The sequence below is a fragment of the Capra hircus genome, chromosome 9 (assembly GCF_001704415.2).
Source record: "Capra hircus breed San Clemente chromosome 9, ASM170441v1, whole genome shotgun sequence".
Taxonomy (NCBI): domain Eukaryota; kingdom Metazoa; phylum Chordata; class Mammalia; order Artiodactyla; family Bovidae; genus Capra; species Capra hircus.
This window is the reverse complement of record NC_030816.1, coordinates 75,195,052-75,208,642: the sequence shown is the minus strand read 5'-3', so window position 1 is coordinate 75,208,642 and position 13,591 is coordinate 75,195,052. Positions and strand designations below refer to the sequence as shown.

General features: G+C 40.2%; 1 protein-coding gene across 3 annotated transcripts in view; it reads right to left on the bottom strand.

The window, feature by feature from the left end:
• Positions 1-13,591, bottom strand: part of PLEKHG1 (pleckstrin homology and RhoGEF domain containing G1) — a 255,986-nt gene that overhangs the window by 57,815 nt on the left and 184,580 nt on the right. The gene's annotated exons all lie outside the window — the stretch shown is intronic.

Genomic DNA, 13,591 nt, shown 5'->3' with positions numbered 1-13,591 from the left:
ACCTCTGTTCTTGAATTACAGTTTTAATATTTCCTCCCCTTCACTAGATTAGATACTCTAGACTATCTCATTTTTTCTCTATTTTCCATCTTCTTGTTTATCGTTCTGTGTTCTCAGATTTCATCTTTTATTTTCTATCGCTTCTATTGAATTTTTTCATCTCTACTATCTGATCTTCAGCTTCAAAGTGTGTGTGTGTGTTTTCATGTTCTTTGGGTACTTATGTTTCTATTATTATTTTATAGGTGCAAAAATGTTCTCATATTTATAAGGAGGTGATAATGATGACTGTTGTTATTTGGGACTTAACTTTCCTGCTCTTTGCTTTCTGCTCCACAATCATTTTAATCATTCTGGCTTCTGTCATTCATGTTAGTGGTTCACCCCAAATATCTGGGGATTTTCACTTGTTCTTTTTTATTGGAAGGTAGGGCTTCCCTGGTGGCTCAGTTAAAGAAGTTGCGTGCCAATGAAGGAAGAGTCTAGTTTTGAAGGTAAGATACCACCAGTCAGCCGTAAGGTCTGCACAGAAATGTAGTTTTACGTAGCGTGCTCCTTACTCAAGCCAGTGATTCTCAAACATGTTGGTGTGGAGACCTGCTTACCTTTTAAAAATTCTTTATGTGGATTATATCAATACTTATTCAAAATTAAGGTTGCTATATAATTTTTAAAAGATTGATTAATGTAATTATATATTTAGTACAAGTTAATACAAGTAACTTTTTTTGTGAAAAATAAGATTTTATAAAACAAAATTTAGTGAGAAGAGTGGTACTGTTTTATACTTTTCAAATCTCTAATGCCTATCTTAATAGAACACAGATGGCTGCTCATGTCTGCTGGCATTCAATAGCCTCACACAAATATATCATTGGAAAAGGAAGGAGTATTTTAGCAGCCTCTATGCATATCTTTCTTTGATAAGACACTGAAACTCAACAAGTGGTAGTTTCTTAGAGGTTTGCTGGGGTCTGAAACCATATAATCCTATACCTGCTACATTGAAATCCACTGATCTAGCTTGCACTTTGAAAGGAACTTTTACCAATGCATGATTTCAGGACAGACCCAATTTCAAACATTCTTCCCTACTATTCCACAAAACATACCATTTGTAAGATTATTTTTGTTTGGAATATATAGTTCTGATAATTTTATCAATATCCTTTATGAAGGATGTGCTTAGTTGCTCAGTCGTGTCTGACTCTTTGTGACCCCATGGACTGTAGCCCACCAGGCTCCTCTGTCCATCTGGATTCTCCAGACAAGAATACTGGAGTGGTTGCCATGCCCTCCTCCAGGGGATCTTCCTAACCCAGGGATCGAACCCAGGTCTCCCACGTTTCAGGCAGATTCTTTACCACCTGAACCACCAGGGAAGCCCTTTATAGAAGGATGGCTGTGATTAAATTAAAGATAGCTGAAATTTCATCACTGGGATCTAAATACTGGATGAAGTAAAATGAAAGGTCAAACAAAAAGAATAGCTAAAAAGGCAACATATCTGGACCAGTGTTTTCCACTGTTGGAAGATGGAGTGCTCTGGATGTAGGTTATGTAACCAGGTCTTTCAATATTCTTCTGTTTCTAAGGAGAGAAGAATTTTGAGCAGAATCCATCATATTTTTCATACTTCCAAGGCTTAATAGAAATACTCCTTGACAATATTTAACTCCCTCTGTTCTCAGTGTTATGCTCATTAAACTCCTCTTGGAGCTTTAATTTCAACTCCAGCTGGGATCTCCTGGTAGGACAAAGTGTCTTGAGGACCCACCCAGGCTCTAGTATAGCTCACCTGTAAACGAATGGCATTCATTGTTCAAGAACCAGAACTGGGAGGGAGCTCAGATGCCTTCCAGTCCTACTCCCGAATTTTAAGATGAGGAAACCAGGGCTCATAAAAGGGAGGTGGCTTACCTTAGGTCACACAGCAAATAATTAATAGGCATAGCTGGGCTTAGTATCAGGGCTTGTGAATCCCAGTCCCACACTATTATAAACACACCTATGGAAAAATTTATTCTTCAGATTGACTCAGGAAAGCTGAGGGCTAGTCTCCACATCATGGTGTCTTCAACCTGCTAGCGCCTACCTGGGAGGCCTTGTGTGAGTCATCATGGGAAGCTTTCCTTTACAACCCTTTTATAAAATAATGGAAACAGTGAGGAGTCAGGCCTGATTTCCTTCACACACCTGTCATCAGAGCAACCATCCTGATACAGCTGGCTGACCACCCTGTTAGCTCTCCATTCAACACAGTCATTACTGAAAGCCTCATTTGTCAGGACTGTTATAGGCAGGAGGGGATGGGGTAAAGAACATGGACAAAAGCTCTGTCCTACGGTACTTATGTTCTGATCAGGGGTGATAAATGTCAACAACTGAAGAAATAAAGAACACAATGTAAAACAAAAGACAGCAAGTGTCGGCAAGGATGTGAAGAACTGGAACCCTCATACATTGCTGATAGGAAGGCAAAATGGTGCAGCCTCCATGGAAAGCAGAATGGAGGTTCTCCAAAAAAATTAAGAGTAGAACTAACATAGGTCCAGCAATCCAGCCCTGTGGTATGCTATGCTATGCTCAGATGGTCAGCTGTGTCCTACTCTTTGTGACCCTGTGGACTGTAGCCCACCAGGCTCCTCTGTACATGGGATTTTCTAGGCAATAATAGTGGAATGGGTTGCTATTTCGTTCTCCAGGGGATCATCCCCACCCAGGCATCAAACCTGGGTCTCCTGCATTGCAGGAGGATTCTTCACCAACTGAGCCACCGGGGAAGCCCAATCTTGGGGTATTTACATGAAAAATTGAAATCAGGATCTTGAAGAGCTGTTAGCACTACCACATTTGTTGCAGAAGTATTCACAAGAGCCAAAACGTGGCTACAACTTAAATGTCTGTGAATGGATAAAGATGAATAAGGAAAATGTGGTATGTATGTATATGTATTTGTGTGTATATATATATGTGTGTGTGTGCATGTGTGTGTGTTTGTATGTATACAGTGAAGTATCAGTCTTAAAAAAGAAGGAATTCTGTGACAACATGGATGAACCTTGACATTATGCCAAGTGAAAAAATTAAAAAAAAGTCACAGAAGGACAAATCCTGCATAATTCCACTTATATTAGAAATCTAAAATAGTCACACCCATAGCATCAGATGGTAGAATGGTGGTTACCAGAGCCTGGAGGTAAGAGTAAATGGATGAGCTATTACCTAAGATGCATCAAGTTTCAGCTAAACCATATGAACAGGTTCTAGAGATCTGCTGTAACATAGTAGCCAAGTTAACAATAACATGTGTCTGAAATTGGCTCAGTCATGTTTGACTCTCTGAAACCCCATGGACGATATAGCCCTCCAGGCTCCTCTGACCATGGGATTCTTCAAGAATATTGAGGTGTGTAGCCATTCCTTTCTCCAGGGAATCTTCTCCACCCAGGGATCGAACCCAGCTCTCCTGTATTTCAGGCAGATTCTTTACTGTCTGAGCCACAAGGGAAGTACTGAACACTTAAAAATTTAAGAGGGTAGGTCTCATGTTAAGTGCTGTTATTATAATAAAATAAAAATTAAGAAAAATAAATTTTATTCCTTTACCAGTAGAAACTCATACACCATAGTACAATACTGCTTACTAAGAATGCTTACGTGAAAAATAGCAAAGGGTTGGTTTTACTGAAAAGTAAAACAAACACAACAGAATATAATACTGTACTACGTGTTATGAAGGGCTGGTGGCTCAGGGGTAAAGAATCTGCCTGCCAGTGCAGGAGATGTGGGTTCGATCCCTGGGTCAGGAAGATCCCTGGAGAAGGAAATGGCAACCCACTCCAGTATTCTTGCCTGGGATCCCATGGACAGAGGAGCCTGGTGGGCTACAGTCCATGGGGTCACAAAAGAGTCAAACATGACTCAGCAACTAAATAACAACAACATGTTATGAAGGAAATAAAGACAGTGTAGCAGAATCTGCCTGAGGTTGAGTGGGTGGGTGAAGGAGCATTGGAGCAATCGCAGAATGTTCTCTGAGGAGGTGATATCTAAGTTTGGGGAGGGTTGGAAGAGAAAGACATTTAAGAAATTGGTCATGAGTCTAAGGACAGAATGAACATAGTGTGTTTTTGTGGGTAGTATAGAAAGGAACCCACCAGCTGCTGTTTGGTGAACAACAGGGAGTGTGGGAGATATGGAAGAACTAACTAGAAAATAGTACACCATGTACTATGGGAACAGAGATGGGGCCATGGAAAGAGGGCTATCAAGGACTCCATAAAGAGTCCTTCTAGAGTTACAGCCTAGTGGGGTGGAGACTAGCTTTTTCATTGCATCAGTGAAACTAATGAACAACTTTGCAAGCCTATTAGCAGGAAGAAGTGACTCATAGATTGTGTTTCGTACTCAGAGCTAAAATTAGAGTCATTTTACCTTCAGATTTGGGGTAGTTTCCCTTTTCCTGCAGCAATTGTTCCAAATATTTCCTCCCTTTTGTGTAGTATTATGAAAAAAGAAAATATTATTTCTTACTAGAGTTCATATTCCTTGTTTGGATGGACAGTTAAAGGAAACACAGTTCTCTTTCACAGAACATATTCTACGTAAGATGTTCTCTGACCACTGATGTGTACTTGAATTCAGGAATTGCAATAAGATCTTGAAGATTCTACTGCCTTCCACTGAACAAGGTTCACGAAGGGGCCTCTCCTCTTCTGGTCTGCAATAGACTCTAAGCTCCATGTCAGTCGGTATTTACAGAGGCACATATGGGTTAGGAAACAGAAATGGAGTGAGGTTAATAGTATCAAACACTCCATTAAACTCACTGACACGCTAACACTGGTCTTGAAAAGTCTACTTGAAAAAAGTCTATGGGTAAAAATATATTTCTACCACTAGGCAATAGTTGACATTTTGATAGTATGAAAATACATTAACATAAAAGATAACTGCTCCCACCTTGCTCTGACTTATTGTTGTATCTCATGATTTGGAATGTTCAAGCTGGATTTAGAAAAGGCAGAGGAACCAGAGATCAAACTGCCAACATTCTTTGGCTCATAGGAAAACACAAAGGGTTCCAGAAGAACATCTATTTCTGCCTTATTGACTATGGCAAAGCCTTTGACTGTGTGGATCACCACAAACTGTGGAAAATTCTGAAAGAGATGGGAATACAAGACCACCTGATCTGCCTCCTGAGAAATCTGTATGCAGGTCAAGAAGCAACAGTTAGAACTGGACATGGAACAACAGACTGGTTCCAAATCAGGAAAGGAGTACATCAAGGCTGTATATTGTCACCCTGCTTATTTAACTTATATGCAGAGTACATCATGAGAAATGCTGGGCTAGAGGAAGCACAAGCTGGAATCAAGATTGCTGGGAGAAATATCAGTAACTTCGGATATGCAGATGACACCACCCTTATGGCAGAAAGTGAAGAAGAACTAAAGAGCCTCTTGATGAAAGTGAAAGAGGAGAATGAAAAAGTTGGCTTAAAACTCAACATTCAGAAAACAAAGATCACAGCATCTGGTCCTATCACTTCATGGCAAACAGATGGGGAAACAATGGAAACAGTGACAGACTTTATTTTGGGGGGCTCCAAAATCACTGTAGATGGTGACTGCAGCCATGAAATTAAAAGACGCTTACTCCTTGGAAGAAAAGTTATGACCAACCTAGATAGCATATTCAAAAGCAGAGACATTACTTTGCCAACCAAAGTCTGTCTAGTCAAAGCTATGATTTTTCCAGTGGTCATGTATGGATGTGAGAGTTGGACTATAAAGAAGTCTGAGTGCTGAAGATTTGATGTTTTTGAACTGTGGTGTTAGAGAAGACTTTTGAGAGTCCCTTGGACTACAAGAAGATCCAACCAGTCCATCCTAAAGGAGATCAGTCCTGAATATTCATTGGAAGGACTGATGCTGAAGCTCCAATACTCTGGCCACCTGATGCAAAGAGCAGACTCATTGGAACAGACCCTGATGCTGGGAAAGACTGAGGGTGGGAGGAGAAGGGGATGACAGAGATGAGACAGTTGAGTTGCATCACTGACTCAATGGACATGACTTTGAGTAAGCTCTGGGAGTTGGTGATGGACAGGGAGGCCTGAGGTGTTACAGTCCATTGGGTCACAAAGAGTCAGACACGACTGAGTGACTGAACTGAACTGAACTGACCCCATGATTTGCTTTCTAAACAACATTTCAAAGGAGAAAAGAAGCATGACCCAAATAAATATTTTCTTAAGACATAAGTTACTTGCTCTGGGATGCTTTCACTGATCCCTCAGATAAAATCAATTCCTTGCTCCTCAGAGTTCTCGAAGTAAAGTTTTGTTCATTCCTTGGGTGTATGACTTACTGCCTCTGCTACACAACAATGTCATTCACCTCTAGACTAATAGATTTAGCCTAGTGTCTGACATGCAACAGTGACTCTATATGCTGCTAAGTCACTTCAGTCGTGTCCGACTCTGTGTGACCCCATAGACGGCAGCCCACCAGGCTCCCCCGTCCCTGGGATTCTCCAGGCAGGAACACTGGAGTGGGTTTAGGTATACCAAATAAAAAGAAAGGGTAGTATTTTCCTGGTGGTCCAGTAGTTAATAATCCACCTGCCAATGCAGGGACACAGGTTTGATCTCGGGAAGATCCCGGTCTGGGAAGATCCCATATGCTGCAGGGCAACTAAGCTCATGTACCACAGCTACTGAAGCCCACACACTCAAGAGCCCATGCTCTGCAACAAGAAAAGTCGCCACAAAGAGGAACCCATGCGCTGCAACTAAAGAGTAGTCCCCCACTCGCCGCAACTAGGGAAAGTCTGCACACAGTAACGCACTGTAGTCAAATAATTAAATTTAAAAAGAGAGAGAGAGTTGAAGGCAATAGGAAAATTCTCCTCTCATCTTTTAAGGAAAGAAGAGAGCTCAGATGATAGTAACTTGCTAAAAAATAATTTAAAAATAAAATTCTGATGTAGAGATGGTCTCTACTTCCTCAAAGATTCAAATTACAGTCTAGATAACTCTTCTGTATTTCAAGAGAGGGACACTGTGTAAAAACAAATGACATCTCTTTAACATGCAGTTAAAAAAAAAAAGAAAAGTTTTGGAAGTTTAGGTAACAAGTTAAACTGGGGAAAGTGGTTTCTTTGGCCTGAGCTAGTTTCCTGACCATTTGGGAATTTCTTCCAGACACCAAAACAGAGTCTTAAATTTCTAGGCTATCATAGGGATTATGAGAGAAAGATTTGGCTAGAAAAAAGACAACAAAAATGAAATCTCAATTGTATTTCAAAACAGTTCATGTTGGAAGATTTCATGAGATAACAATTTGAATCTAGTAATATGCCAAAACTGAACAAAGACATTACAAGGAAATAAATTATACATTACTGTCATTTATGAACATGCATGAAAAAGTTCTTTAAAAAAGACAAATTAAACTCATCGTGCACAAATATATGAAACATCATGGCCAGGCAGGGCTTACGCGTGCACATGTGCTAAGTCTCCTGATGCTATATGGCTCAGTTGCTTCAGTTGTGTCCAACTCTTTGTAACCCACGGACTGTAGCCTGCCAGGATCCTCTGTCCATGGGATTCTCCAAGTAAGAATACTGGAGTGGGTTGCCATTCCCTTCTCCAGGGGATCTTCCCAACCCAGGGATTGAACCCACATCTCTTATGTCTCCTGGACTGGCAGGTTCATTACCACTACTGCCACCTGGGAAATCCAGAGATTATTCTAGTAGTATACATATGATTCAAATCAGAAGGCCTATTAATATAATTTGCCATGTTATGAATAGGAGAAAAATCATATACTAATTTTCTTAAAGGATGATTACACATTCAATAAAAGTCAATATTCATTCACACTAAAATCTCAGCAAAATAGAAGTGTCTAAATCTCAGAACAAACATCATAATTAATGGTGAAACTGTTAAAGAATTCCTGCTAATGTCAGAAAGAAGTTAAGAATGCAAGAATCTAATTAGCACTGTTTGAGAAGACTTACTGCAAGCAGTAAGATAAGGAAAAAAAAATATATATATATATATAAGGGGCAGAAGAACTGTAAAGGAAAGCAAAAAATTCTCCTTTTCAAATACCATTGTCTACCTAGAAAACCTAAAAGGGTCTATAAACAATTAGAACTGATGGGACAGTTTAAAAAGTTGGTTGAATATAGTGTCAACATATAAAAATTGAAAGCATTCTTACATGACAATAATGGTGAATTAAAAAATAGGAAAATATTCTAGTCAAAAATAACATTGAAAAGAATAAGTGTTTAAAAGTGACATGTATGAATGTGATGGAGAAATTATAAAATGTTATTATAGGATATTTTTAAAAAGCTTGATTAATGAGATATTATTGGGTTGGATGGCCCAATATTATAAAGATATCACTGCTGCTGAAATTAATCTGTAAATTAAATCAAATTCCAATAAAATTCCCAAGAGAGCTCCCTTCATGGAACTTGACAAACTAAAGCCAAAAGAAATGAAAAAATCACTTGACAGTGCAAAGTGTTAAAAGGTCACTATAGAAGAAGAGCAACAGGGGTTTAATAATTAAGGTGATGTGGTATGGAGTAAGGATGGACAAAGAGACCAACACAGCACAACAGAGCCCAGAAACAGAAGCATCCATACAGATACGCTTCACCTCGGAGAAATGCGGAACTACAAATCAGCACAGAAAAGATGTATTTTTCAGTCTGTGGTGACGGGACTATGGGCTGGTTATATGAAAAGAGGGATTTTTTTTTTCTTTTTCTTTTCTTTTTTGGCTGCACTGCATGGCTCGCATATCTTATGTTAATAAGTTCCCCAACCAGGGATTGAAAACACACCCAGATGAGACTGGGCATGTTCAGGGTGGTATGACCATAGACAAAACATTCCCTCAGCGGTGAAAGCACACAGTCCTAATCCAGTGGACTTTCGGGGAATTCCCTGAAAATAAGGATTTCGATTTCCTATTACATACCACATTTCTATCAATTTTAGATTAAAGATGTAAGTGAAAAGCAAAAAGTTAAAGACTTTTAGGAAAAAATATAGAGCATATTTATGAACTGAGCATACTTGTTAGAGAGATAAGTTTTTAAACAGACACAAAATTCTCATCCTATAAAAATTACATTTACTTAGAGTAGTTAAAATCACGAATTTTATAACTTCTTTTTAAAGAAGCCATAATTAAAAGACAAATCTCACACTAACGGAGGACTACAATTTGCATAATCCATAAAGATCTCCAGACAGACTCATCAAGCACTCCTAAACAATCATAAGAAAAAGAAACACCTTGACAGAAAACTGGACAATGAGTAGGAGCCAGAAATTCAGAGAAGAAATCAAAGTGGCCAAAAAACCAGAGAAGAGGCTTAGTCTTATTGCAATCAGCAAAATGCAAGGTAATACAGCCCATAATGGAATATTACATTCAGTTAAAGTAAGCAAAGTAGAACTATAAATCTCAAAAGCACTGTGGTGTGAAAAAAACTTAGACTGAGAGAGTGCATGCCGTGTTTGAAGTAAGTTGAAGCACACTATGTGTATATACGTAGAGCATGGCAACAAAAGATCATACTTGGGGGTGAAACACCAAGTCTTGGATGATAGTTACAGTGATGGTGGTATTTTGAGCCAGATTATACTGGCTTTTCTGAGCCAATTCTGTACATCTCTTCCTAATTCCCTGTTCAGTAAGGTCTTCTTAGTAGCCTGAAATCTGCTGTAGGTGTGTTTATACCATAGAAATTGGCAGACACAAATCTCAGACCCCTCCTCCCTTGTCCTCACCCTGGAGAGCTGGCACACCAGCACATCACTGCCATTCTCCACAGCGTGGAAGGCAAATCAGAGGGGCATATTGGGGGCTCAGCATTACTGGTAAAAGCTTTACACTTTCAAGCATTTCTAAAGCAAATATGGCATAAAGGAAGGCCCTGATGGAACAGGGGTGCTTCATAAGTGTTTATCATATGCTTTCCCGTATTTTGGAAATACTTCCTGAAAAACAATCTGATCAGCTAAAATTTTCTAAAGTGTTAGTTGCTCAGTCATGTTCGACTCTCTGGGACCCCGTGGACTGTAGCTCGCCAGGCTTATCTGTCCATGGGATTCTCCAGGCAAGAACACTGGAGTGGGCAGCCATTTTCTTCTCCAGGGGATTTTCCCAACCCAGGTCTCCTGGACTGCAGGCAGATTCTTTCCTGTCTGAGCCACCAGAGAAAAATTTTCAGTACAGCATAAAACCATTTTCTTTTTGCCTTCTTTAGTTTTAGAGATTTAAATCTTGCTGAGTTGGGTTCAATAATATTATATTATATTGAGAAATCTGTACCTGAACTAGTAAAAACTTTAAAATCATTTTGCCAGATAGTTGTACCTTTGAAATCAATTGATGTAGGGTATAGAACAGAGGGTTCATAAGAGGCATTAACATAAAAGGTCACATCTGTTATTTAATGAAATATAATAGTAAAGACATTTAAGCTCTAAATTTAGTCCAGAGTTAAGAGAAAGGAAATAAATGTAATTAGGGACAATATAATACAGACAATTAACTGTAAAAATTAAACAGAAAAATATTCTTGGAAATAAAAAAAAAAGAAATATTAGTTGAGAGTCAACAAAACCAGGTGTTTAAAATAGACTTCCATCAATAGAAGATGTGGTACATATATACTATGGAATATTACTCAGTCATTAAAAGGAATAAAATAAGGCCATTTGAAGCAACATGGATGAACCCAGAGATTATCATCCTGAGTGAATTAAGTCAGATAGAGATAGGAACATGTCATATGATACCACTTATCCACAGAGTAAGTGGAGTCTAAAACAAATGAAACAAATGAACTGATTTATAAAACAGAAACAGACTCACAGACTTAGAGAACAAACTGATGTTTACTAGAGTGTGAAACTGCAGTACTTTGGCCATCTCATGCGAAGAGTTGACTCATTGGAAAAGACCCTGATGCTGGGAGGGATTGGGGGCAGGAGGAGAAGGGAACGACAGAGAATGAGATGGCTGGGTGGCATCACAGACTCGATGGACGTGAGTCTGAGTGAACTCCGGGAGTTGGTGATGGACAGGGAGGCCTGGTGTGCTGCAATTCATGGGGTTGCAAAGAGTCGGACACAACTGAGCGACTGGACTGAACTGAACTGAAGGGGCATTTGGGCAGTTTGGGATTGACATGTACAGGCCGCTATATTTAAAATGGATAACCAACATGGATCTACTGTACAGTACTGGGAACTCTGCTTAACATACTGTAACAATCTAACTGGGGAAAGAATTTGAAAAAGAACAGATTCATATGTGTGTGTATATAAAAATATATATATATGTATATACATATATATACATATAAAACTGAATCACTTTGTTGTACACCTGAAACTAACACAACATTGTTAATCAACTATACTCCAGTATAAAATAAAAAGTTAAAAATAAACAAAATAAAAAACTCAATAGGCTAGGTTGGTTTTCTGGTTCTATGTCCTTGAGCAAAGGGCTTTCTACAGCTTCCTCTGTCCAAACAATGTGCATACATTTTGCATCTTATCTGCCTCAGGGCTGCTGAGAGGATGAAAGGAGACAATGTGTGTGCAGGAGATTTAAAAACGTGATCTACCAAAGGGACGGGCATGAGCACCAGCAGCTAGAATCATGCCACCTCTGATGGCTCACCTGTCATCATCACCCTGCCTCAGGTTTACGTTAGTCACGTCTGATTTCCTTGTTCAGCAAACACCAGAGAGAAGCACAGAGAGCAGTTCAGGCAATAAATGTCACACGAGTGTATGTTCCTCAGTTCTTTGTCTCGTCGCAACAAAGATTTGGAGCAACGGACATTAAAGCCCTCGGTGCATCACAGCTCTCGGGTCTTGGACAAACCGTGTTATAGCTCTTAGGCAAATCAGTGTCACAGCTCTATCTTATTTAGAAGACAGCAGGAGAATTCATCCTTGAAGTGTGAGGGCATGCCAACCCAAAGACTTGAAGGGAAGAGAGTGGAGGAGCACGTGGGGGAGGAGAGAGAGAGAGAGGGAGAGAGAGAGAAAGAGCGCACGCATGCGGGAGAGAAAGAGGAGAGAGAGCGCTTTGGCTCCTCCTTTTATGTGTTTTTTTCCTCCACCTGGGCCTGCCCTGTGCAAACTGGGCTTAGCCAGGAGAGCTGTTTGTTCTACCTGAAGTCTTCACTCTGGTCCTCGGACCTTCTTTTGCTCTATTTTCGCGGGCTTTTCCCTTCCTTGTCTTTTAGCCACCTCCATTTTGGACTCCTTTTCCCTATTCTACGCACCTAACATAAAGACCTGTCTTCCATCTTTTGCAGCTGAGGTCCCTTCTTGTTGACACTGGGGGCTACTACTGTCTTGTCTTCCTTTAAATTAGGAGACACAGGAAGGTTTAAACTCCAAGGAGTAGAAAACCCTGCCTGCCTGGACTGTGCCACAATGCCACAAATCAAGACCTGAAAAGCAGGGCTCTGTTCTGGCAGGAGGGAATGTGGCTAAATGCCTGGGGCTTGGAGTCAGAGAAGCCCAGACTTACATAAAGCAATAATGCACATAAAGCTCTATGGCCTCTGGCATGGACAAGCACCAGATAAACAGTCATTATAGTCGACACACAGCCAAACCACCAGAAAGCTGAGGCCAGGGCCTCCCAACGCTAGGCCTGATTCCTCTTCCCGGGTTACTGTACCATCAGGGAGCTCTGGGTGGAGAAGCCACTCACGGTTCCTCGGACTATTACCCTCAGAGCTGCTAAATGAAGCCTGCTCCAACATCAGCATGTTACTAATGCACATGCAGATTCCAAATTCCCTAATTCCATTTTCTAATGCCATTCTTCTATTTTCTTATTACCGTATTTATTTTATCTAGACAGTGGCTCTCAACCATGGCTGCACATCTCTTGTTGTTGTTCAGCTGCTAAATCTTGTCCAACTCTTTGTGACCCCATGGACTCCAGTAGCATGCCTGGCTCCTCTGTCCTCCACTGTCTCCCACAGTTTCCTCAAATTCATGTCCATTGAGTTGGTGATGCTATCTAACTATCTCATCCTCTGTTGCCGCCTTCTCCTTTTGTCTTCAATCTTTCCCGGCATCTGAAGACCTTTTAAAAAATCTTGATGCCCTGGTCCCACCACAGACCCATTAATTAGAACTTTTGGGGGCAGAAGTCATCATATTAAAAACAAAACACAATCCTTCCCAGGGGATTCCAATGTGTAGCTGGGGTTCAGAACCACTGTCTTGGAACCTACAAATTGGTTTTCAAAGTCTACTGAGTCCAATGAAAGAGATGTTGCAACACTGGCTTTTTTCATATCCCAGTCTTTCAAAATTAAGGGATAGGTTGATAATTTAAACATGTCTCCAGAGGCCAGGCTTGGGCTAGGTGTTCACGACCCACATGGATGTTAAGGAAAGCCAAGGAGATGCGGATCCTACCCTTAAGGACCTCACATATACTAACTTCAGTATTATAATTTACACTCTGGTTGAGTGACCTCATGATGGGGCATTATA